The sequence below is a fragment of the Lithobates pipiens genome, unplaced genomic scaffold (assembly GCF_037356315.1).
Source record: "Lithobates pipiens isolate NorthernLeopardFrog02 unplaced genomic scaffold, aLitPip1_a1.2 Scaffold_16, whole genome shotgun sequence".
NCBI lineage: Eukaryota > Metazoa > Chordata > Amphibia > Anura > Ranidae > Lithobates > Lithobates pipiens.
In genome coordinates this window covers 485,947,342-485,971,205 of record NW_027507748.1, presented here as the reverse complement: position 1 = coordinate 485,971,205, position 23,864 = coordinate 485,947,342, and the positions used below count along the sequence as shown (strand labels likewise).

The 23,864-nt window shown below is 42.7% G+C and overlaps 1 long non-coding RNA gene across 1 annotated transcript; it reads left to right on the top strand.

The window, feature by feature from the left end:
- The first annotated feature begins 3,866 nt into the window (after positions 1–3,866).
- LOC143984427 (uncharacterized) lies at positions 3,867–4,418 on the top strand. The gene is made up of 2 exons (XR_013274851.1): positions 3,867–4,041; positions 4,134–4,418. It is a non-coding gene; the product is annotated as an uncharacterized LOC143984427 (long non-coding RNA).
- The last annotated feature ends 19,446 nt before the right edge of the window (positions 4,419–23,864 follow it).

The window sequence follows — 23,864 nt, the reverse complement described above, 5'->3', positions numbered from 1 at the left end:
CGGTGAGTGCTCAATATAGCCCCCAGTGGTGACACATAAGCATAACAACATTATACATAGAAGGAGAAATTCCTGAGAAAATCTCCCTTACCTTATCCTCGCAGTGGGGTTTTATCAGAGATAAAGACCCAATCTTCACTCTTCATGGTAGGCTCCGAGACCTTTTTAGGAAACCTTCAGGATCCAGGGTTACCCACAATCCTGGACCTGCCAGTAAAAACTTTATGGCCTTACTACCAAAAAGTACTGGATCCCAGGGCCCAGCTCTCTAAAGAAAAGTGTTCGCAAGCAAAACCTTGTTTCTTCAGACAGGAGGCCAAGGTACCATTCATTTAGCCCATGAAAAGACATCAGAACGGAGTCGGTCAGCATGGCTAGCCCCAACAAGGATTGCTTCCACTGGAGCTTAGCACAGCACATCTTTACTCGTGACCAACACCTTAGACACTGGTGAAAAAACCGAGGACTCCCAGTAGTGGGAGGGGTTATATAGGGGAGTAAACAGCTTAGGGGCGTGCCAGTGTCCATCACCTGTCATTCCGATATAACCCACATAGTAACTACTATGGCTCTGTGTCCCCTGATGTAAGAAAATAAATGGTCCGTACACCCGTCCTAGTTTGCGGGACCAAATAATGTCTTCAGTTGTGACCACTCTGGAGCTAGATTTTGGGGTATGATGGTCTAAAGACCAATTAAGAAAGCACTGGTCCAACCTTAAACTGAGGCAGCCAGATCAGTATCGAAGAATCAAGAAGGTGCTTCAAAAAAGTAAGTACTTGTTATGCGTTCCTATTATGATAATTAACTTGCATGTTGCTCCGTGTGCTTTTCTTTACTGTTGTAAAGTTTGAAATGGCTACTTTCATGTTCATGGGCACAGTAATTGTTCATAGGAAACATTGCTAGTTTGCCAATAAATACAATGTATTTAGCTGGTACGGGGTTATACCTACATTTTGGTCATGATAATTTGTCCTATTAAAAGAAGTTTAGGATATTGTTGTGTAGATGTCTTTGAAAGTAGAATGAAGTGCAAACTTGATTCAGTTGAATGTATGGAGAGGACACTCGGCAGCTGTTTACACATCTGGACTCAGGAGCACTAGTGTGGGACACCAGAGAACAATTTTTAGGGTAACCCACACAGGGGCTCCAGGGGTTACTTGGGGTGTCTCATAATGCTAGAAGGTGAGAGGAAGGGATTGCACCCACAAAACACATTCATTGATCCCCCACGATGGGAGATAAAACATGTTGACATTATCCATTTGGACTCCCAATTTGTGTGCATCTTCAAAATTTGGCTTTTACAGGGGTGATATCACCCCATCTGATGAAGGCAATATCAAGACATTTGAGAGAGAATAAAAAAAGAGGAGTTCCCCTTGGGGTTTTAAGGCAGCAACAAGAAGCAGAGATAAATTCTGCAGGTAATCAAAGAAAAAAGACTTTCAATATAATAGGTTTTAACCGAAAAATTAATGTAATATCAAAACTTATTTCGATAATATTTACCAGTTCCACCCAACCAATGCTTTTCAACCAGAGACTTCTAATAAAATCTGAAAAACGGAACAGTGCCTTCCCTCAAAGGGTCATCCTGGATCCGCTGCCCCTATTTTGACCCACCTCAACCACCCACCAAGATGGACACGGGGGGGAGGGGGGACAAAAGAAGGGGAGAAAAAAGGCGGAACACGACTTCACGGGGGCATCAAACGCTAGCTTACAAGAATTGACAGTGTCTGGAGTTTCCCCAGGGTGATCAGAGGAACAGAGGAGGAGGTTCTTGGCACACCCAAGGTGGCCACACCTAAAAATAATGAAATACAATATGATATGATATGGAGCAAATACATCACAAAAAATGTATATTATAACTAGTTGTTTGACTTGAGTATTGCGTATATTGTGTTAATCTACAAAAGCATAGATAAGTGGGAATAGTGAAATGAGAGGGAATGCCACTTTGTTTCCCAAGTAATGTTTAAACAAATAATAAAAAGGTGTGATATTCCATATTGTGACAATCAGTATTATGCTAAATAATGTGAATGTAGTTCAAAAATGACAATAATAATAATAATAATAATAATAATAATAATAACTAGTGATACAAAAATGTGTGACTGTGTGACTGTGTAAAAGAAAAGAAATAAAAACCCCATAAATGTGTGTATTGAATCAATGACCCCATAAACCCCATAAATAGGAGGAGAATCCCACCTGTATCTAATCTAACAAACAAGTAAGTGCTATAAATAAGGTGTATTAGCCAGGACCTTTTCATTTGAGTCCTGGAACACCACTCAAACAGATCATTGAAACAGGTATGGAGTATGCTGAAGAGAGATATCTCTTTTCGCTGCATCTTTTTATTGATACAATATGAAGTTTGGTAACTTTATCACTTTTGATTTAGCTTTAGGGCCGTTGAGGCACTGGGGGCTTTTCGCTATTCGTTTTAAGGGGCTATTTTATTTATCTGCAGACTACAATATAAGTGCAGCAGATACAATACACAGGTAATACATTATTATTCACTGACGCTCTTAATATATTTTTTATCACTATTCATACTATCACTTTTTTAGGCATCACCACATGTTTATGGGGTCATTGATTCAATACACACATTTATGGGGTTTTTATTTCTTTTCTTTTACACAGTCACACATTTTTGCTTTATTTGTATCACTAGTTATTATTATTAGTATTATGATTATTATTATTATTATTATTATTATTTTTGAACTACATTCACATTATTTAGCATAATACTGATTGTCACAATATGGAATATCACACCTGTTTATTATTTGTTTAAACATTACTGTATATACTCGAGTATAGGTCGATCCGAATATAAGCCGAGGCCCCCAATTTACCACAAAAAAACTGGGAAATTTATTGACTCCTGTATAAGCCAAGGGTGAGACATCCCTGTGTCCATCCCTGTGTCCCGTCTATCCCTGTGTCCATTCCTGTGTCCCGTCCATCCCTGTGTCCATCCCTGTGTCCCGTCTGTCCCTGTGTGCCGTCCGTCCCTGTGTCCCGTCCGTCGCTGTGTCCCGTCCGTCGCTGTGTCCCGTCCGTCGCTGTGTCCCATTTGTCGCTGTGTCCCGTCCGTCGCTGTGTCCCGTCTGTCCCGTCCATCCCTGCCTACCTGTGCCAATCTGCAGCCTCTGTGTGCCATGCTCTCCTTGTCTGACAGACGGCGGCCATTCCTCTGTTCAAAAGCCGCGCCTCCCTGTCTGTGATAGGCGGAACACTCAATTTCCCAGCAGTCAGTGTTCCGCCTATCACGGACATCCTCTCATCCTCGTCCGTAGTATGAGAATGAGCGGATGTCCGTGATAGGCGGAACACTGACTGCTGGGAAATTGAGTGTTCTGCCTATCACAGACAGGGAGGCGCGGCTTTCGAATAGTAGAATGGCCGCTGTCTGTCTGCACGACACGCTGATCGGGCAGGCAGGCGGCGGTGACTCGAGTATAAGCCGAGGGGGGCACTTTCAGCCTCAAAAAAGAGGCTGAAAATCTCGGCTTATACTCGAGTATATACGGTACTTGGGAAACAAAGTGGCATTCCCTCTCATTTCACTATTCCCACGTATCTATGCTTTTGTAGATTAACACAATATACGCAATACTCCAGTCAAAGAACTAGTTATAATATACATTTTTTGTGATGTATTTGCTCCATATCATATCATATTGTATTTCATTATTTTTAGGTGTGGCCACCTTGGGTGTGCCAAGAACCTCCTCCTCTGTTCCTCTGATCACCCTGGGGAAACTCCAGACACTGTCAATTCTTGTAAGCTAGCGTTTGATGCCCCCGTTAAGTCGTGTTCCGCCTTTTTTCTCCCCTTCTTTTGTCCCCCCTCCCCCCCCTGTGTCCATCTTGGTGGGTGGTTGAGGTGGGTCAAAATAGTGGGGCAGCGGATCCAGGATGACCCTTTGAGGGAAGGCACTGTTCCGTTTTTCAGATTTTATTAGAAGTCTCTGGTTGAAAAGCATTGGTTCGGTGGAACTGGTAAATATTATCTAAATAAGTTTTGATATTACATAAATTTTTCGGTTAAAACCTATTATATTGAAAGTCTTTTTTTCTTTGATTACCTGCAGAATATACAATATAACTACTCCTTTCGCCAGGGCTTTGTTGCTTTTTACCCCCTGAAGAAGACCCTGACTCCCTGAAGGTCGAAATGCATTGGGGCAGCCCGGGTGCTATTTTGCAACTTTTGAAAAAGTGCTGTACTTGTAAATTGTTCCTGTAACCTATTTTGTATTAAATGTTGCATATACTGTTTATCCACTGATATGCTATAATATTATATACCAGAGCCTGTATTTTTAAATCTATGATGGCAAATAAGCCGTTGAATCAATAAAATAAATATAACTTTTCACGGATTTATCTCTGCTTCTTGTTGCTGCCTGAAAACCCCAAGGGGAACTCTTCTTTTTTTATTCTCTCTCGAATACTTAGGGGTGTGCAGCTAGCTCGTTTTTCATTCATTTATTTACATTTATGCACTTTTTTCCTCCTTACGTATATCAAGACATTTTGGACACTATAATGTCTGATGTTGCCTTCAAGTTTTTATATGTTGAACTTTGCAAGTTCCAGAGTTGTGTATGTTATGTTTTAAAACATGCCTGTTTCTAAAAATAAATAAATAAATACAAATAAAATAAAAAAGAATATAATATATTAATGAAAAAAAATATTGTGAAAACAAACAAAAAAAAATGATATTGAGGAAAAAATATAATACCAAAAAAAATTGAGAAAAAACAAAAAAAAGTTTAAACACATTTTAGAAAACAAACGTGTGAATGTGCACATTATAAACCTTTTGAAATACAACAATGTGTGGCTTCTTCTTTCAATTTTTGTAAGTCATTTTGTGTTTACAGTGTAAATGGGGCTTATTTGCTAAAGGAAAATCCACTTGGCAAAACAAGTGCACTAGGAGAACCTAGGAGACAGCCAAAAAGAAAAGCAAGCAATAAAGAAAATTCTAGATTTTATCAGAATTTTTTTTCTAATTGCTAAAAATTCTGAAATTGCAATGGCCTCCCTTCCCATAAAATAATTAACATATGTCTCCCAAACTCCACAGTCACTTTGGAGTGCCAAGCCAGTATGGCCTGTATCCCGGCCTGTCAGGGAATTCTCTGGAATAAGTCCGGCCTCAGGCCCAACTGAGGCTAGATAATTATGGGAATGTTTTCTTAAATAATTATGCAGGATGCAGCAGCACAGGATGATGTGGTTGATTTTGTAGTCCACCATATGGATTGCTGTCAGAAACAGGCGGAACTGGCAGGCCAATATCCCAAAGGTATTCTCAATGTCTCTTCTCGCTCTGGCAAGTCGATAGTTAAAAACCCTCCTCTCCAGGGTGAGGGTCCTTTGGGGGAATGGCCTCATCAGGTGCTTACCCAGACCAAACACTTCATCAGCAATGAAGAAGAAGGGGAGTCCTTCCACATTGTCCGCATCAGGTGGCAATGCCAGGCCAACAGTCTGGAGATGTTGGTAAAACTCAGTCTGGCTGAAGACTCTTCCATCTGGCCATTCTTCACCACGTCCACACAGAGGAACACATAGTGTGCGGACACCACCACCATTAAAACTACACTATTAAACCCCTCATAATTATAATAGTAAGACACCAAATTGGGTGGTGGCACAATGTGGACATGCTTTCCATATATCACCCCTCCACAGTTAGGAAAGTCCCAACAGTCAGCAAAATGGGAGGCTGCAGTCTGCCATTCCTGTGGAGGGGTAAGGAAACTGTGGAGTCAAATAAGAAAAAAATATATAAATACTTTTGCACATAACATTGCAAGCAGATTGCACAAAAACATTCTTGCACAACATCAGTATAACATTTATTTGAAGGAGTATTTAAAAAGACAAAAATACAAAGCCCACTTATCAGATCACCCCCTCTGATGGCCCATTGATAAAATTGTATGGGGGGGTGGGACTTTGGAAGCCCAAAAAAAAGCCTCAGGCACTCTACCTGAATTTAAGGACACATATTACGTTTGGACAGATTTTAGGGGGTGGGGAAGGGTTCTAAATTAATTTAAGGACACGCATTACATTTGGACAGATTTGAGGAGGTGGGGGAGGGTTGTAAATTAATTTAAGGACATACATTACATTTGGACACATTTTAGGGGGTGAGGAAGGGTTATAAATTAATTAAGGACACACATTACATTTGGATACATTTTAGGGGGTGTAGGAAGGATCTAAATTAATTTAATGACACACATTACATTTGGACACATTTTAGGGGGTGTTTCGGGGAAAGCAGTACAATGGAGCTGACAATATACATTGTTAAATGGACTAGGCCAGGGGTGTCCAAACTACGGCCCTCCAGTTGTTCAGGAACTACAATCCCCATCATGCCTAGTCATGTCTTTGAATGTCAGAGTTTTACAATGCCTCATGGGATGTGTAGTTCTGCAACAGCTGGAGGGCCGTAGTTTGGACACCCCTGGACTAGGCTATAGGTGTATATGGGCCCAGGATAGCATGCTGGAGAGGTTAGTGAAGGCAAATATGCATGTAGGCCAAAAAATGAGTATTAAAAAAGCTTCCAGCATGCATGGGGATAAAGGGGACATTCACAGCATATTCCAGTCATGGTAATTAGGGAATGATAAAATAAATACAATACATTAGTAAACATTAAATACATATAATGTGATGTTAAAGGATAAAACTTACCTTAATATAGTCATATTGCATGACCTGAATGATGGCAGAACAGGTCTCTGGAATAATGATCCTCAGAGACTGGGGGGAGATGCCTGCTGAGAGCATGAGGTCCTGTAGACTTTTCCCAGTCGCCAAGTACCACAACGTGGTGACTAGCCTCTGCTCCAGAGTGATGGCTTGCCGCATGCAGGTATCCTGCCTGCTGATATAAGGGGCCAGCAAAGCCAACAGACGATGAAAAACGGGGTCCGTCATCCAGAGATAATTCCTGAAATCCTCAGGATTATTCTATTGGATCTCACGAAGCAAAGGCATGTGTGAGAATTGGTCACACTGGAGTAACCAATTCTTAGTCCATGAACTCCTTCTCGCCCTGTTCATGGACCAGGCTCTGGACAAAGTATGAACCCCAACACCAAGCCCCCACACAGCATGAACTCGACAACGAGTACGTACCCGCACCATGGTTTCAAAACAGTCGGCTGGTCAGAACAAACTTAAACAAACACACTGAAGAACAGCAAGGCCTGTGAAGAGCGAGCTGAAGAACAGTAATGAGCGGACCAGAACGCACTGAAATACAGATACTAACCCACAAGCACAAACTTAACAGCAGTAAAAGGATCGGAATAAGCTGGCATCTGAAAAGTGCATATCGTCCCTAACCAAACTTCTACTAACACGAGATAAACACAAGATCAGCAGAAGGAGCCCAAAGGGTGGTGCACTGGGTCTTGAACTTCCTTTTTCTAGTCCCATCATATGCACTGTATGTCGCCGTGTTCTAAATGGTAGGACTTTGGTGTGATCGTGTGTACTCACAAAAGTTTCAGCGGAACTCTGTAGGAACTCAGTGGGAAAACCGGTCGCGTGTACGTGGCATAGGGCTGAATATAAGTTGTCAATCTATGTTTTATTGACTGCAAATAACTATAGCCAAGGCATAGGAAAACAGTTTATATCATTATCTAAAGTGAAACAACACATACTGTAAATGGTATTTTCAGTAATGAACAGTAAAATAACCCCATCACGGGCATAAACATTTCTTAAATATTGAAGGTCATGAGTTTGGCATGCCAACCCACCTCTTCCTGGTGGAAAAACTTCCTTTAAACAAATTGATTCAGTAATATGATGTGATACCTTGGTGAAATCCCCATACCCCTTCTAAGTTTTTCCCATTCCTCCCTCTCCATCACAACTAGATTTGGGTGAATGGTTCGGGCTGAGCAAAAGTTTGGCCTGAACATTGGTTGTTCGCCAGTTTGGTGAACACCCGAATTTGCGGGGTGTTAGGCAGGATGTTCACCCCGCCGAACGCCCTGCAATGTACTGTGCAGTGCACAGTGTATTCTAAGCCCTGATTGGGCAAAGCTTTGCCGGTCATGGCATCCTTTACAACCGATAAGTTTATATATATATAAGGGGCGGGGCCACTTGGTGATGTCACCTGGTGGCACCACACCCTTTGTGATGTCACCGACCAATGCATTCTGGGTCGGGGGTTGGGTCTGGGGGCCCCTTTGGAACAGTGGTGGCAATTGATGGCACAATGGCAATATTTTATGGGGCACAGTGGCTGCATTTTATGGGCACAGTGGCTGCATTTTATGGGCACAGTGGCTGTATTTTATGGGAACCGTGGCTGCATTTGATGGGAACAGTGGCTGCATTTTATGGGCACAGTGGCTGCATTTTATGGGCACAGTGTCTGCATTTGATGGGCACAGTGGCTGCATTTGATGGGCACAATGAGGTTGCATAGGAGACTGCAATCAAAATATCTTCCAGAAAGAAAGTACAGCCCGCAGAAAAAAAATAAAATAATAAGCGTAGGGCTAGCATGATATTGTGCACAGGGTAATCCGGGAAGCAAGGGGTTAACATGCACAGGGGTTTAGTGTGGTCATTGATTGGCCAGTAGGGGGGGGGGGTGTCTGCATGGATTAGTCTGTTGATTTACAGGGAGCCAGATATCGGGGGGCTCAGACACGAGGGGGAGAAGCCTGGGACTTCTGAGGTTGGCACATCCATGCCAGACCCTCCGCTGCCAGATGATCCACTGGATTCCTCGCGATCCACGGGTGAGCTTTCTGGCTCTGAAGACGGGGTCATTCTGCTGTGATCGGCGATAGGGATTCCAGATCTGCGGCTGTGGGATCGGGTTTCAGTCAGCCTGGTAAGTCCATGTCTAATTCCATATCTTCTTTACAGCTTTCTTTGTCTTCTATGTCGGGGGTTAGGGCGGGTCAGGTCCCTGGGGTTGGTACGGGTACCCGTAACAGCTACAGTGGGCAGGGTCCCTTCCCCCCCCATTCCCATGGCTGATGGGCTCTGGACCCACCGTGCTGTATGATTCAGCTGTCCATGATCTTGTGGCCGGACTGCATTTGTTAGTACAGCATTTTGATGCAGGCTCAGCTTCAATGAGGTGTCAGCGTGGGTTTTGGATCAATTGGGAGTCAGCCGGGTGGTGGCCCAAGCTGTTTCGGCACCTGCTGGTGTCTGGAGGGATATCAGGGGATGCGGTGGCCTCGGGGATGGCTGCAAAGACTTTGACGGATTTGCTGAGTGATGCTAGTAAGGGCAAAGATACGGTTTGCTTGGCTGATGCAGCTAAATGCGACATTTATGTCTTTTTCTAGGGTCCTTTAGGTGTGCATCTCAAACCTGAGGTGTGGGATAAGATTTGGCGGGGGGATTATGTGGAAATTTTCAAATTGTTGCCTCTTGAGCAGTTTAACCTGGATAGGATTAAACTGGAAGAATCCAAGAAGGATGAGGAGAAACGTTGCTACTGTTTGATTCCATGGATGTTTAGTCACTGGCTCCAGGCTTTCGCCATTTTTACTAGCATGATCAGGGAAAAATCTCCTGAGAACTGTTCCACCCTTTTTTGTTATCTGGATGCCATTAGCGAGGCCCAGAGGGGGTATGAGGGGATGGTTTGGCTGCTTTATGATGAACAGTTTTGTCAATGTAAGGCTATTCATCCCTCGGTACATTGGGATCATAAGGACATCAGTTTATGAATGAAACTCATGTCCTCGTCTCGGGCAGCTCTGAGGTAAGACATCTCATGATCTATTTTGTCTGTTTAAGTTTTGTTGTTGCCATGACTATCTCCGCCATGAACCACAAACTGGCTGGGCTGGCCTTCCTATTTAAATTGCAGGGCATCCTGGATTTTACCAAGGGCTTTTTGGTAAAACAGGCCCTGCACAGTTATGGAAAAATCACTTTTGACATACTGCAATCTTTGTTCCTGCTGACAAATGTGGTGTGTTCTTCTGTTTTTGAAGCTCTGTTATTCCGTGCAGTTTTTTCCGTAGGTTTTATGGAGCTCTTAGGGTGGATGAGTTGGTCAGTAAGTCCAAGGTTGCCCATGGGGCTTGTCAGCGGCGAACGTCCACTGTGATGGCTGTTCAGTGGTCCTTTTTATCTGACGATCTAAGATGGATCAGGTGGGCAGGGGCGAATTTGTGATTGATGAAGGTTCATGGCTCTCCCATCTGCCCAGTTTCTGCGATAGGGGAATATTTACAGTTTCACCCTGTTGGGACTGATTCTTTTCTAATCCATTCTGATGGCTCAGCCCTGCCCACTTTCCAGTTTGTGTCAGTGCTTCGGCATTGTTTAACTGTTGCAGGGTTGGAGGCACGCAGTTACTCTTTCAATTAGTTCCGCATCAGGGTGGCCACTAAAGCCTCCTGGTGGGGTTTAGACAAAGCGGTGGTAAAACACATTGACAGGTGGGAGTTGGACCGATTTAGACTTTATATCCGTTCTCATATGGTTTAACCGCTTCAATTCAGGGTATTTTCACCCCCTTCCTGCCCAAGCCAATTTTCAGTTTTTAACGCTGTCGCATTTTGAATGACAGTTGCGCGGTCATGCAATGCTGTATCCAAATACATTTTTTAGAATTTTTTCACACAAATAGAGCTTTCTTTTGGTGGTATTTGATCACCTTTGCGTTTTTTTATTTTTTACGCTATCAACAAAAGAAGAGCGATAAGTTTAAAAAAAAAACACACACAATAGTTTTTACTTTTTGCTATAAGAAATATTACAAATGAAAAAAAAAATTCCTTAGTTTAGGAAGATATGTATTCTACATATTTTTGGTATATAATAATAATAATAAGCGTATATTTCTTGGTTTGCGCAAAAGTTATAGCGTCTATAAAATAGGGGATAGTTTTATGGCATTTTTATTATTTTTATTTTTTACTAGTAATGGCGGTGATCTGCAATTTTTATCGTGACTGCAATATTGTGATGGACACATTGGACACTTTTGACACCATTTTGGGAACATTGACATTTATACAGAGATCCATACTATAAAAATGCATCGATTACTGTATAAATGTCACTGGCAGGGAAGGGGTTAACACGAGGGGATGATCAAAGGGTTAACTTTGTGTCCTAGGGAGTTATTCTAACTTTAGGGGGAGGGGACTCACAGGGGGAGGAGACCAATCGGTGTTCCAATGTACTAGGATCACATGATCGGTCTCCTTTCCTCTGACAGGACATGGATCTGTGTGTTTACACACACAGATCCACAGTCCTGCTCGGTTAATGGGCAATCACGGGTGCCTGGGGGACATTGCGGTTGCTGGGCACATGCATCGGGTCTCGAGTCATGTGGTGGGTGCCCCCCAGATGGCCGGGAAGCCCAGGACGATCCCATCTGCGGACGTCATATGACAATGGATGGTACTGAAGTGGTTAAGCTAAGTGGGTTTTTTGGGGCATCTTATTTTTATTCATAGTTTATGTGTTAATCTATGTTTTTGGTTACAGTTTTCATGTTATTTTTATGTATTTATTCAGCTCATGCTTGCCTAGTTTTGATTTTGGGTCACACTTTCATTCATTGGGGGGCCAAGAGGGCTCACGTCAGATCTAATGGCCATCAGCTGAGTTTCCCTGGGTATGAGGCCTGCATAAAGTGGATGTTGTGGGGCAGGGTGGCCTTGTTGGACAAGGCAGTCAGCAGTAAGGTTCATATTGCCACAGACTCATAGTACAGCAGCCATGGGTAGGGACCTTTCCTTCACGGTGCACTAGGTAACTCTGCTGGCATCTGAGAAGGATGAAGGGCATGGTTCAGTGTTGTTGGAGCTTGTTCCACCACCATGCCTCCAAAATGCTAGTAGTGATTCTGCCACAGCTCTCTCCTCCATCCCTCCTCTTCTTCCTCTATGGCCTCTTCTGCAGATTTGTCCTCTGAACCAGCAGTTCTCCGCAAGTGTTCAAGGGGCTACCAAGCAGTCAGGCTACAAAATGCCATGCAGTGCTTGAGTTGGTCTGCCTAGGGGACAGGAGCCACACTGGGGCAGAGATTCTTTCAGCTCTGCAGGGGCAGGCTAAGAGGTGGTTGAGGCCATGCCAGCTTCAGCCAGGAATGATCGTATATGACAATGGCACCAACCTTCTCTCTGCCCTCCGACAGTTTGACACATGTCCTGAATTTGGGGGTGCAGTGGTTCTTGAGCAGGTAATCAGGCTTACAGGATCTCCTGAGGCAGGCCAGAAAAGCCTGTGGCCATTTCCATTGGTCATACAATGCCAGTGCTCAGCTGGTGGACATTTAAAGGGAATGCAATCTGCCCACCAACCACCTCATTTGTGACATGCCCATCAGGTGGAACTCAAAGTTGGCAATGCTGCAGCTCTGCACAAACAGCAGAGGGCCATCAATAAGTACCTGTGCGAGTATTGCATCAAGACAAGGTTCAGGGGAGCTTGGCTTCTTTTCGCCATGCCTGTGGCTTTCGATCAAGGATGCATGCACTGTCCTGTCATCATTTGAGGAGGCCACAAGGATGGTGAGCAGTGACAATGCATGCATAAGTGACACCGTCCCTCTAGTGTTCCTGCTGGAGCACACGCTTTGTGGAATCATGAGCAGGGCACTTGAGGCAGAACAGTGGGTGGAAAAGGAGGACCTATTTTCCTCTAAATGCCTACTTTATCCAGATAGCATTCTGCGGGCCCGCCAAAGACACAGGAAGAAGAGGAGGATTGTGTAAGCATTGGTGTAGAGGTTAACACTCAGCAGCAGTCTTCAAGGGATGGTTTTCAGTCCCCAGAAACCCAATGAGTTGTACGTGGCTGGGAGGAGGTAGTTACGGCTCATGTGATCCTTATTGACCCAGAGGCCTCAGAATCAAATGCCTCTGCAAACTTACTCTGTGTCGCCTCCCTGATTTAGCAAAGCCTACGAAAGGACCCTAGGATTTGTGGTATCAAGAAGAGGGATCATTAATGCCTGGCAACCCTTCTTGATTCACGTTACAAGGATAAAGTTGCAGAACTCATCCTGCCTTCGCAGAGGGAGCAGTGAATGAAACATCTTCAAGAGGCCTTGAAGAAAGGTTTGTGCAATGCATTTCCAGACCCTGGGAGGTTACAATTTCCTGGTGCTGGACAACATGTTGCATAGGCTTCATTCAGTAAGAGGAAGAGCGTTGGAGAAGGTGGCCGGCTGAAAGATGCCCTTAAACAATTTTTCAGTCCTCAGCGCCAAGGTCTTATCAGTTTAAGCAACCATCACCAGCGTCTGCATTATACGGTACAGTAATATCTAGGGGCAAGAGCAGACTTGGAGATATTTCCAACAGAGCATCCACTGGGTTACTGGGTCTTGAGGATGGACCACTGGCCAGAACTTGCTCAATATGCAATTGAGCTACTGTCTTGTCCTGCATCCAGCGTGCTTTCCTAATGCACATTCAGTGCTGCTGGGGGGTTTGTAACGGATCAAAGAGTGTGCCTGTCCACAGACTCTGTTGATAGGCTCACATTCATAAAAAATAATCAGTCTTGGATCAGCAGCTATCAAGCACCTGATGCTAATGTAACTGATTGAATTTCCTATAGATGTGGGATCTCTTGAAGACTGTCTATGTTGACTATCCTATTCCTCCTCAACCTTGATGATGCTAGCTTCCAACAATATTTTCGGTTTAGGGCACCACCACCAACAACCAGCCAAGGCTCAATTTTTCTGCCCCTGTTTAACAGTGGCATGTAATTATAATTTTTGATATAATATTTCACAGCAAGGCACGTTCCTGCTCCCAACAAGAGTATCTGTGAGGGGTTACAGTGTTGTGGCACCACCACCCAAGGCCCAATTATTCTGCTCCTGTTTAACAGGGGCATGTAATTAAAATTTTTGATAAAATATTTCACAGCAGGGCCAGTTCCTGCGCCCAACAAGAGTATCTGTGAGGGCTTACAGTGTTCTGGCACCACCGAAACCAAAGGCCCAATTTTTCTTCCCCGGCTTAACAGGGGCATGTAATTACAATTCTTGATATGATATTTCACAGCAGGACCCGTTCCTGCGCCCAACAAGAGTAACTATGAGGGTTTACAGCGTTCTGGGACCACCAACACCTAAGGCCCAATTTTCTGCAGAGTATATAGGGCAGGCTGTATAGTATATATACTGCTGTTCAGAGTATATAGTGCCTGGGGGACCCCATACCATTTTTTATAAATATTGGATGAGGGTTCCCCTTAATAGTCATACTAGACCTGGTATGGATTTTGGGAGTGACATCCACACCATTTTATTTTGGTATTTTTGGTATTTTTATCTATACAGTCGCAAGCAGTTTTAAATGATTTTTTTTTCCTTTAGAAATGTTGTTTTGCTGTGGCACAGTTGTAAACATGGGAGGAAAGATAGGCTACTTTACAGGCATACTAAGGACACCCCCCAGGTATGATATTTAAAGTAATATTTCATTTTTATTGTTTCACTTTAAACATTATTAAAATTACTGCTCCCCAAAAAACAGCCATTCTTAAAACTTTTTTTTTTCATTCATGCATGTCCCCTGGGGCAGGACCTATCCCAATTTCCCCATCCACAGTTTGGAACAGTTGAACAGAAAACATTGAATGATGTATGGCCAGCCTAAGTAATGTCACACAAATAAAATCCTAGGCCATGCCCTACAATTGATGTGCTATTGAGATTATCACATCTTAGCAGGAAAGATTGTAGGATTGCTATATTCTATAATTGGAATGGAATCCCCATCATATAAAAATAGCTTTAAAAGCAAAAACAACGACTAACGCCAGTATTAGTTCTGTAATAAAAATCATAAACACCTTCTAGTGTATAGAAGAAAGCTCAGAATATGATAATGCCCATTCCTTAATGTTTATAACAAATACAGTAAATACAATAGAGGCATATAAATACAGAGCTAGATACAATGTAATCTTGTGTTCACCAACACTGGTAATTAGAAATTCACAAAGTCTTATGACTTTAGATATCTCATAACTACTCTAATGTTTTGTAGTAAAGTGTTAAAATGAAAACAATATTTTTCTCTATTTACCTACTGCAACTACACATGAAATTGTGACCAAGAAAGTCAATTACTGTGCAATGGGTGATCATTGATGGTGATGCTATTAATAACAGCAACAAAAGCAGCTACCGTAACAACACTGACATCAATAAAAAGCATAGAGAGCTGAGAGCTAGGAAAAAGTCTTTATTTTTGCCTATTAAACCACATTCTTTACTACTGCATCATCATCATCTCTTGCTTTTATCATAGTATTAATAAATGCTTAAAAGCCCTTACTGGATTTTTTACTAACATCTGGTGTGTCAGAATTTGCCACATACAACATGAACTGACCTTTCCATTTATGCAGAAAAGAAAAAAAAAAACACTTGCAAGCTGCTTAAGACAGCTGTATGCCAATTTCTGTGCAGTGAGGTTTGGTTGTTTAAGTAAATAAAATTATAAAAAAATCTATAAAGCATTCACAGTATTGGGTGAATGTCACAAGCATTCACACAGGCTGCATGAGTTTTCCTCGTATTTTCTCTATTGCTATGACTTTTTTCTCTATTTTAAATTTTCTCTATTGATTTGATCATCAGCTCATTTTTGTAACCAAAAACAGTATATTTTCCGATTAAGAAATTTCAGAACAAATATTGCATTTTGGCCATAAGGTGGCACTAATGATCAAAGGAAGTCATAGTATCAGAGAAATTATGGGTAAAATTTGTGCAACCTGGATTAATACTGAAATTGGTACAATAAATATTTTTTTACATAAACCCTAATGCCGCATACACACGATTGGAATTATGATCGGAAAAAGCTCTGATGGTTTTCCCGACTGAATACCGCCGGAATTCCGCTCAAGCTGTCTTGCCTACACACAAAATTCCGACCATCAAGAATGCAGTGACGTACAACACTATGACTAGCCAAGAAAAAAAACAAGTTCAATGCTTTCGAGTATGCGTCAAATTGTTTCCGAGCATGCGTAGGAATTTTGCACGTTGGAATTGCTACAGACGTTTGGAGTTTCCAATAGAAACTTTTTCCATCTGAAAAATTGAGAACATGCTCTCAAATTTTTGCTGGCAGGAATTCAGCCAGCTAAATTCCAATGGAGCCTACACATGGTCCCATTTTCCGATGAAAAGCTCTCATTGGTCTTTTGCTGGCAGAAATTCCGATCATGTGAACGTGGCATAACTGTCAGAGAAATAAAACAAACAGATAAACAAAAGGTGTCTCAGTACTAAGATATGCAAAATATGTATATGTTCAGCACCCAGAATCTGCATTAGCCTTAAAAGCTTGCTACATGAACAATTTATGTCCATGTGAAAACAGAGTATACTTGCATTGTTGGAGTAAAGTTGCATGTCTTCTTTACGGAGTGCCATAGTTGAGGAATACATGCACAATATCAGCTGAAGATATAAAGTGTGAAGTGTAAATGGCAAAACCTTGTTAACAATAATGTCTCATATTAAGGTTATATATTTATAAACAGACTGCAGGCCTACATTGCTCCATCAGATACCAATTGGATACCTAGTTTTAAAGAGAAGATGAAATTAAAAATACTGGATGAGCAGGGTTAAGTTAGTACAAGGGTGTCAAAACTGACAATATTAGCCAACAAAACAAATACTGTCTAAATACAAGGGGCAAGTGTATTCTTCCGGTTTAGTGAAAAATGCAACCTAAAACAACTTTGCAGGACTTTCCCAAAAATAAAGAGCAGTCACTGCTGCTCTTTCCTTGTGTAGGGTAACTGGTCATGTAACTGCCCCCACATAGTTTACTGTAGACAGTATTCTGTACATTCATATTTATTTATTAGCATTAACAGTGGCACATTGGCACAATGTATATGTTTATCTGATACTTTGGCTGACTAAGAAAATTGACACGGAACATACAGACACACTCTAAAGCCTTGGCTCTGCCATAGATCAGTCTCTGAAGGAATGTTTGCTTTTCCTATTACTGGAACTAAATTATCATTGCATCATTGCCAGTGGCAGGTCTGATTAATAATACTGCTGATCTGGGATTAGTTTGAGGATTATTTTAAGAGCTGACTTTTGAGACAGTAAGCTCTTCACAACTTCCCATCACAGATCAAAAAAGAATGGGTTTATTCCTCAGTTTAGGGTAGTAATTGGTGCCATGCAAATCATTCCTTTTATTTACAGATGTTTTATAGTACAGATAACTCCTACTATAAGAGCCATTTCCAGTATTATAAACTACATAAAGCTATTTCAGGTCAGTTTGGTCATCATCGGTGCAGTGTATAGAAAGATGGAAGTGTATGTTCCATTCTGTTAGTCCATAAACCTTATATCACACAAGTTTAGGTACCGTTATATTGGTCCATAAGCTCTACTCCAGAGAAGCCATGGTTTTCATACCCCACACTAATGACGGAAGTAAGATGAGCAAATACCTTCCATTTAAAGAAGGCTCTTCCACCGAAGTAGGCAACCCTGGCACTTCAACTTTAGTGCAAATGTTAATATTATCATGCTGAAGAGAGCCATGCCTGTGACTGCTAGGGCTCTTGCAATAGCTGACGTGCCAAGGCTGCCTTCCCTTTTTTCACTGTGTTTCTCCCCTATTAAGTGGCTGAGGGCTTTTTTAGTTCTCTTTAGCCCACCTCATCATAAGGTTTTAAAAATTTGTAATGCACTATATTAATTTGTCTGTGCTTCCACATAGGAGAACAAGTATATGAATTATAAACTATAAAAATTTTATGAAAATCTCACTTGTTACTTGCAACATTTTATTGATAGAATGCGGAGCACTGGACCATTTGATTTTTTGCGATTTATGGTAAAAATGTTTTTGATTTCACTTTATTTGCATTCGTAGATTGTTCATTTATTTATTTTATCAACCATTGACGTATATTCATATGCTCTCACTTGGTACACATGGTAGAGTTAGTAATTGTTAGTGTAATTATATGAAATTGTTTTTCATTTCACTTTATTTACTGTATGTTGGTAGACTGTTAATATATATTGGTTAACATATATTTTCTGAGGAACAGGTCAGACATTTTTTGATGTAGCACATATATAGCAATCATACAGGAGGTTGCACTGCATCTTATTTCTGGAATGATGGAAAATGTGTGGAGCCGAGTTAAAGATTAGTAAAATCAATGGTTAATAGGGTGTGTGGCGTTTGCATCATTTAGTAGGATGTGCTTCTTAGTTGTTCCACCAGAGATCCTGTCAATCCTCCTGGAAGCACTGGCATCACTGCTTCTACCCGCTCCTGCGGTGCCCACACTGCCTCCTTAATCTGCTAACCCTTGGCTGCTGAATCTGGGTGGCCTGATGATGGCACAACGAGGGAATGTCACCAAGGCTGCACTCCGCTTGGTGGGAAAAGATGGCCTCCCACCATGCTCAGCTAAAGAGAAGCAGATTGAAGCAGCTCAGTGGCTCTTTGCTACTACACCTGATAAAAATCCTTCTGCTCTTGCCGCTCCTTCCACTGCCAGCAATGCTGAGATGAACCATGGAAACTGAATTCTTTCCTTAGCCTGCAGCTACAGTTTTCAGACATACTATGAGTACACAGCCTGATGATACAGACATGGCACCTGCAACCCTGTTTACTGATAATGATCCTGAGTCTATCCTAATAAGGGAGATTGTGACTGCTTATGTGCCTTAGGAGCTACCTATCCCCCCCCCCCCCACACACACACACTCTACGGTCCTGCGTGGAACCAAGCGTTTTACCATTCTGTGGTATTTGCCTACTATTTGCACCCTGGTTCCTCCTGATTTTTTACAAAGCTTCTATTTAGTTTTATTTTTTTTTGTTTCAGGTGGTACTAAATATTGTGTACATATGTGCGTATATTTCAATATGCTGTTAGTAGTCTTTATGCCATTAAGCTATTTCTTGCATACTTATACTGTTGCTTCCAGTTTGTGGTGGGGCCCTCTCTTAGGCTTGGTGATCTCAGAGTGTGCTGTGCGCACCCCCACAGGGACGCTCAGACAGCGGCGGATGCCGGGGGGGGGGGGCGTCATTCGGCTATAACGCATGCAGGTGGCTTTAAAGTTTACAAAGGCCAGGACAGGAACATGTGGATAAGGAACCATAAATTGTGCAAGGTGGAGGAATATACAGTGGCTATTATACAAAGGAACCCATCTATTTTACACAATAAGAACACATACTGACTGCTTTCATCAATGTGCTCCCATAAACAAAGGACACCATTCCAGAAACAAGTATAAAAATTATATAAGTATAATCAGCGCAAACAAGTGAAAATATTTTTCCCAATGTGAATGAGTCCACTTGTTCAAAAGGAATTTTTTCCAAATTTTTTTTCACAACAGTTAAATAGTAAAAAGAAGGTGATGAATACAACTCCCAGTGTTTTCACTCTTTACGCACAGGTGTAACTCCTCCACTAGACAAAATGCCTGCTCATCTCAATACATTAAATAACTTGCTTAATCAATAGATTCCCAGCCAGATATCTCCAGTCATGTCCTCGCTCCTCAGTGACCCTCAATCAGCTCATATATAAGGCAAAAAGCACCATAGACATAGGGGGTTATTTACTAAAGGCAAATCCACTTTGCACTGCAAGTGCACTTGGAAGTAAAGTCACTATAGGTCCGAGAAGGGACATGAAAGGAAAATAAAAAACAGCATTTTAGCTTGCACATGATTGGATGATTAAATCAGCAGAGCTTCCACTCATTTCAGATCTACCCTTTAGATTTAGAGCGATTGCACTTCCAAGTGCACTTTCAGTGCACTTTCAAGTGCACTTGTAGTGCAAAGTGGATTTGCCTTTTGTAAATAACCCCCATAGTGTACTCCGTATAACAAGTTCATTAAAATACCCCACTTTAAAATCCTCTTACAAGATAATAAAAATGAAAGCGCATTGCAATAAACTTCCCAGCTGGCTCACTATCTCGCACAGCGTAGTCCCAGAATGATGTCACAAGCTTGACTCTGGCCTGCTGAGGAAGCCCATTTATCGGGTGCAACATGTCTAGGAAAGAGTTGAGCTTGTGATGTCACACCAGTACTGTGCCATGTGAGGTGGTGAGCCATCTGAGGAGTTAATTTCAATGTGCTTTTGTTTTTATTGCCTTGTAAGTGGATTTACAGAATCAGATTTTAAATGTGTTTCTTGCAAACAAATCAAGAATGGCTTTAGTCTATTGAAAAAGAAAAAAAATGTATCCCCAAGCCCTGCACATTCCAGGACAAAAAAGATAGTTTTGTAGATTCTGCACCTGCCATCATTATGGTTTGTGGAAAAAATAAAAGAAGCCACCTAAGAAGGCATCTTCCAAAGGTTGACCAGTGCAGAGGAGGATAGCAGGCATCATAAAGAATATAAGGCTGATCACAAATAAGAGTAAGAGGCTGATCCTGGCCCCTTACCATGTGATCAGGTATCAGCAAATGACAGTTGATCACGTGATGTAAACAGAAGAGCGGTAATTTTTTTCTCTCACTCTGACAGCGTGAGAAAAAAAGTGGTTTCTGTCAGGGGGACATTGTTCCCTGACACAGAGAGCTGTTGCTGTCTTATCTGTGCCAACCACTGCCCACCAGTGAGAACTATCGTTACCCACCAGTTCCATCTACCAGTGCCCACAGTGCAACCTATCAGTGCCCACAAGTGGTGCCAATCAATGCCCATCAGTGCCTCATCAGTGCCACCAGTGTCACCTACCAGTGCCTACCAGTGCCACCCATCAGTGCCACCTATCCGCGCTGCCTATCAGTGCCAACCATCAGTGCCAACCATCAGTGCTCATCAATGCCACCCATCAGTGCCACCTCGTCAGTGCTCATCAGTGCCCATCAGTTCTGCCTTATCAGTGCTCATCAATGCTGCCCATCAGTGCAGCCTAGCAGTGGCCATCAGTGCAGCCTAGCAGTGGCCATCAGTTCAGCCTCATCAGCGCACATCAATGAAGGAGAAAAATTGCCTGTTTTCAAAATTTAATAAGAAACTATGAAACTGTTTTTGTTTTTTTCAACAGTTTCAGCCTTTTTTTTTTTGAAAGCTCTGTTTGTGTGAAAAAAAATGAAAAAATTAAATTTGGGTACAGTGTTATATGACCGTGTGCCACGTACCTGACGGTAGAGCCTGATATGCAGCGGAAGGATAGTAATCCTTCATTGTCGTCTCCATCCTGGTCTTCTTCCGACTCCTTCATGCTCTTCAGTTCTTCTCTGCGCTCTCTGGCCTCTTCTCCTGCTCTTCGGCATCTTCTTCTACTCTCCGGTTCTTCTGCCGCCTCCTCTGCTATCTTTTTCCAGCTCTTTTGCTAGCGGTGGCCTGGTCTTCTGCGATGCATCCTGGCAGGAGCATTATAGAGCTCGAAGGGCATGACCAGGTACTGGAAATGCCCGAATCTGGTACGGAAGACCATCTTCCACTCATCCCCTTCTCCTGCTTGTGAGGTGGATGGGTGAATTAACCCCTTTTGAGATTCTTGTTGGCACATTCCTTCAACGCCTACTGCTCCCGTTCTGACAGCGGAAATATACATCCAAACTGAATCTCAGCCCAAGGCAGGAGCTCAATTGGACAGTCATATGGACGATGGGATGGCAGAGTGTCTGTTCCCTGTTTACTGAAGACATTTAGGTATTGATGATATGGTTCAGGTACTGCCTGGAGTGTGAGCCATCAGCTAGATAGACAGACAGTCCGCGTGTCTTTGGTTTGTAGGGGAATATGTTGCTGGGTGGCGAAGGCCAAGTCAACAAAACAACTGCATACTCAGGAATTAATAATAGGCTGGGATTGTTCTTCCCAGAAGCTGGAATGAGAGTGGAAGAGTGATGTGAGTTGCCTGAGCAGACAATGTTGAGAGATTAGCAGGAACAGAAGATGGAAACCTACGAGTCTTTGCAGGGCACCCACCTACATAGTGGCCAGCTTTTCCGCAATTGAGCCATAGGTTGTTCTGCCGGCAGCTAAATCATTCTTCCGGGGATAAAGCTGGATGCATTAATCTTAGTTGCATGGGCTCAGGAGCGTCAGATATAAGATTGTTAGGACCTGAATTGGCAGGAGTCAGTTTGAGTCAGTTTGAGGCAGGAATTGTGTCTCTTGGTTTCATCCATAAAGGGCGGTTCTGCTGGGTAGATCTTTCTGATCAATGCTCATGGAGCCCTCGGTCAATCTGAATTGCCAGGCTGATTAGTCCTTCCAAAGTGTCGGGTGTTCCCACTCAGGCAAGTTCATCTTTCAAGTTATTGAACAGGCCCATTTGAAACTGGTGTCACAGAGCTGCATCATCCCACTAGGTGTCTGGGTTCCAGTGTCTGAAGCCCGTAACATTGTCCTCAGCCGCTCTGTGGCCTTGCTTGAGTGCGCGGAGAGCAGTCTCTGCCATAAGAAGTCCATTGTGGGTCATCGCAATGTTGGGACATAGCATCAAAGAAGGACAACAAAGAATGCATTTGTATGTTGTTCTCTTCCAGCAACTGTTGGGCCCAGATCTGAGGCTCCCCTTGCAGCAATGAAATTATAAATGCTACTTTGGTACATTCTAGCAAGAAAGTTTTGGATTGCAAAGCAAAATACAGTTGGTATGCATTATGGAAAGCCCAAAATTTGCTGCTATCTCCTGAGAACCTCTTGGGCGTGGTAATTCTTAGCTCAGATGGAAGCATTACCACAGAAAGAGAGGAAACAGTCTGTAAAGGCGTAGCGCAGGATGCTGGAGCTGTCCTGGAAGGAACTACTAATGTCTGTTGTTCTTCCAGCTTAAGGTGCCCCTCTTGTAATGACTGGACAGTTTGCATAAGGGCTGCAAGATGTCGGCAAACTTTATCCACCTGTGAGGCTCCTCCTGTAGACTCAGAAGTGGCTATCTGATACTGTCACGTACCTTGAATGAGAGCCTATTGATAGAAGGAGACCTCTCTTACAGCCCTGGCTCAGATGGGTAGAGATGATTTACCGGGATGGCTGGACTGAAGTAGCAGCTGGAGGCGGTGTTTACAATGTGGGTCAGTGACCCCAGGCCCTGGCAGGTACAGGATCAAGAGCATGCTGGAGCAGAATGAGACAAGCCGGGTCAATAGGTATGTAAACAGCAGGCAGAGAGTAGTCAGTAGGCAGGCAGAGGTTGGCAATGGAAGATCAAGCAGGTACTGGTATAGAAGTGTCAAGACAAGCTGAAATCAGCATAGGAGAAAGCAGCAGTGGTAAAACAGAACTGGGTCAGTATATATATATCACAGGCAGGTACAGGAACAGGGCTCAGGTAAAGCTGCAGATCAGACAGCACTGCAACATCGCAGCTGCTGTCCTTTCTAAAGAGCCATTGGCGCCAAGCTGACAAAGAAGAACACAAAGGCTTATCTCACATTTACCAAAAGATATCTTGATTATCCCCAAGACATTTAGGCAAATATTCTGTGGAATGATGAGACAAAAATTTTACTTTTTGGAAGGTATGCCTGCCGTTACATCTGACATAAAAGGAATACAGAATTTTTTATAACGAGAACATCATACCAACAGTCAGACATGGTGGTGGTAGCATGATAATCTGGGGCTGCTTTGCAGCTTCAGGACCTGGAAGACTTATCAAAATTGATGGAACCATGAATTCTGAGCTCTACCAGAAAATTCTAAAGGGGAATGTCTGGACATCAGTTTGTGACCTCAAGCTCAAGTGCACTTGGGTTATGCAGCAGGACAATGATCCGAAACAAAACAGCAAGTCCACC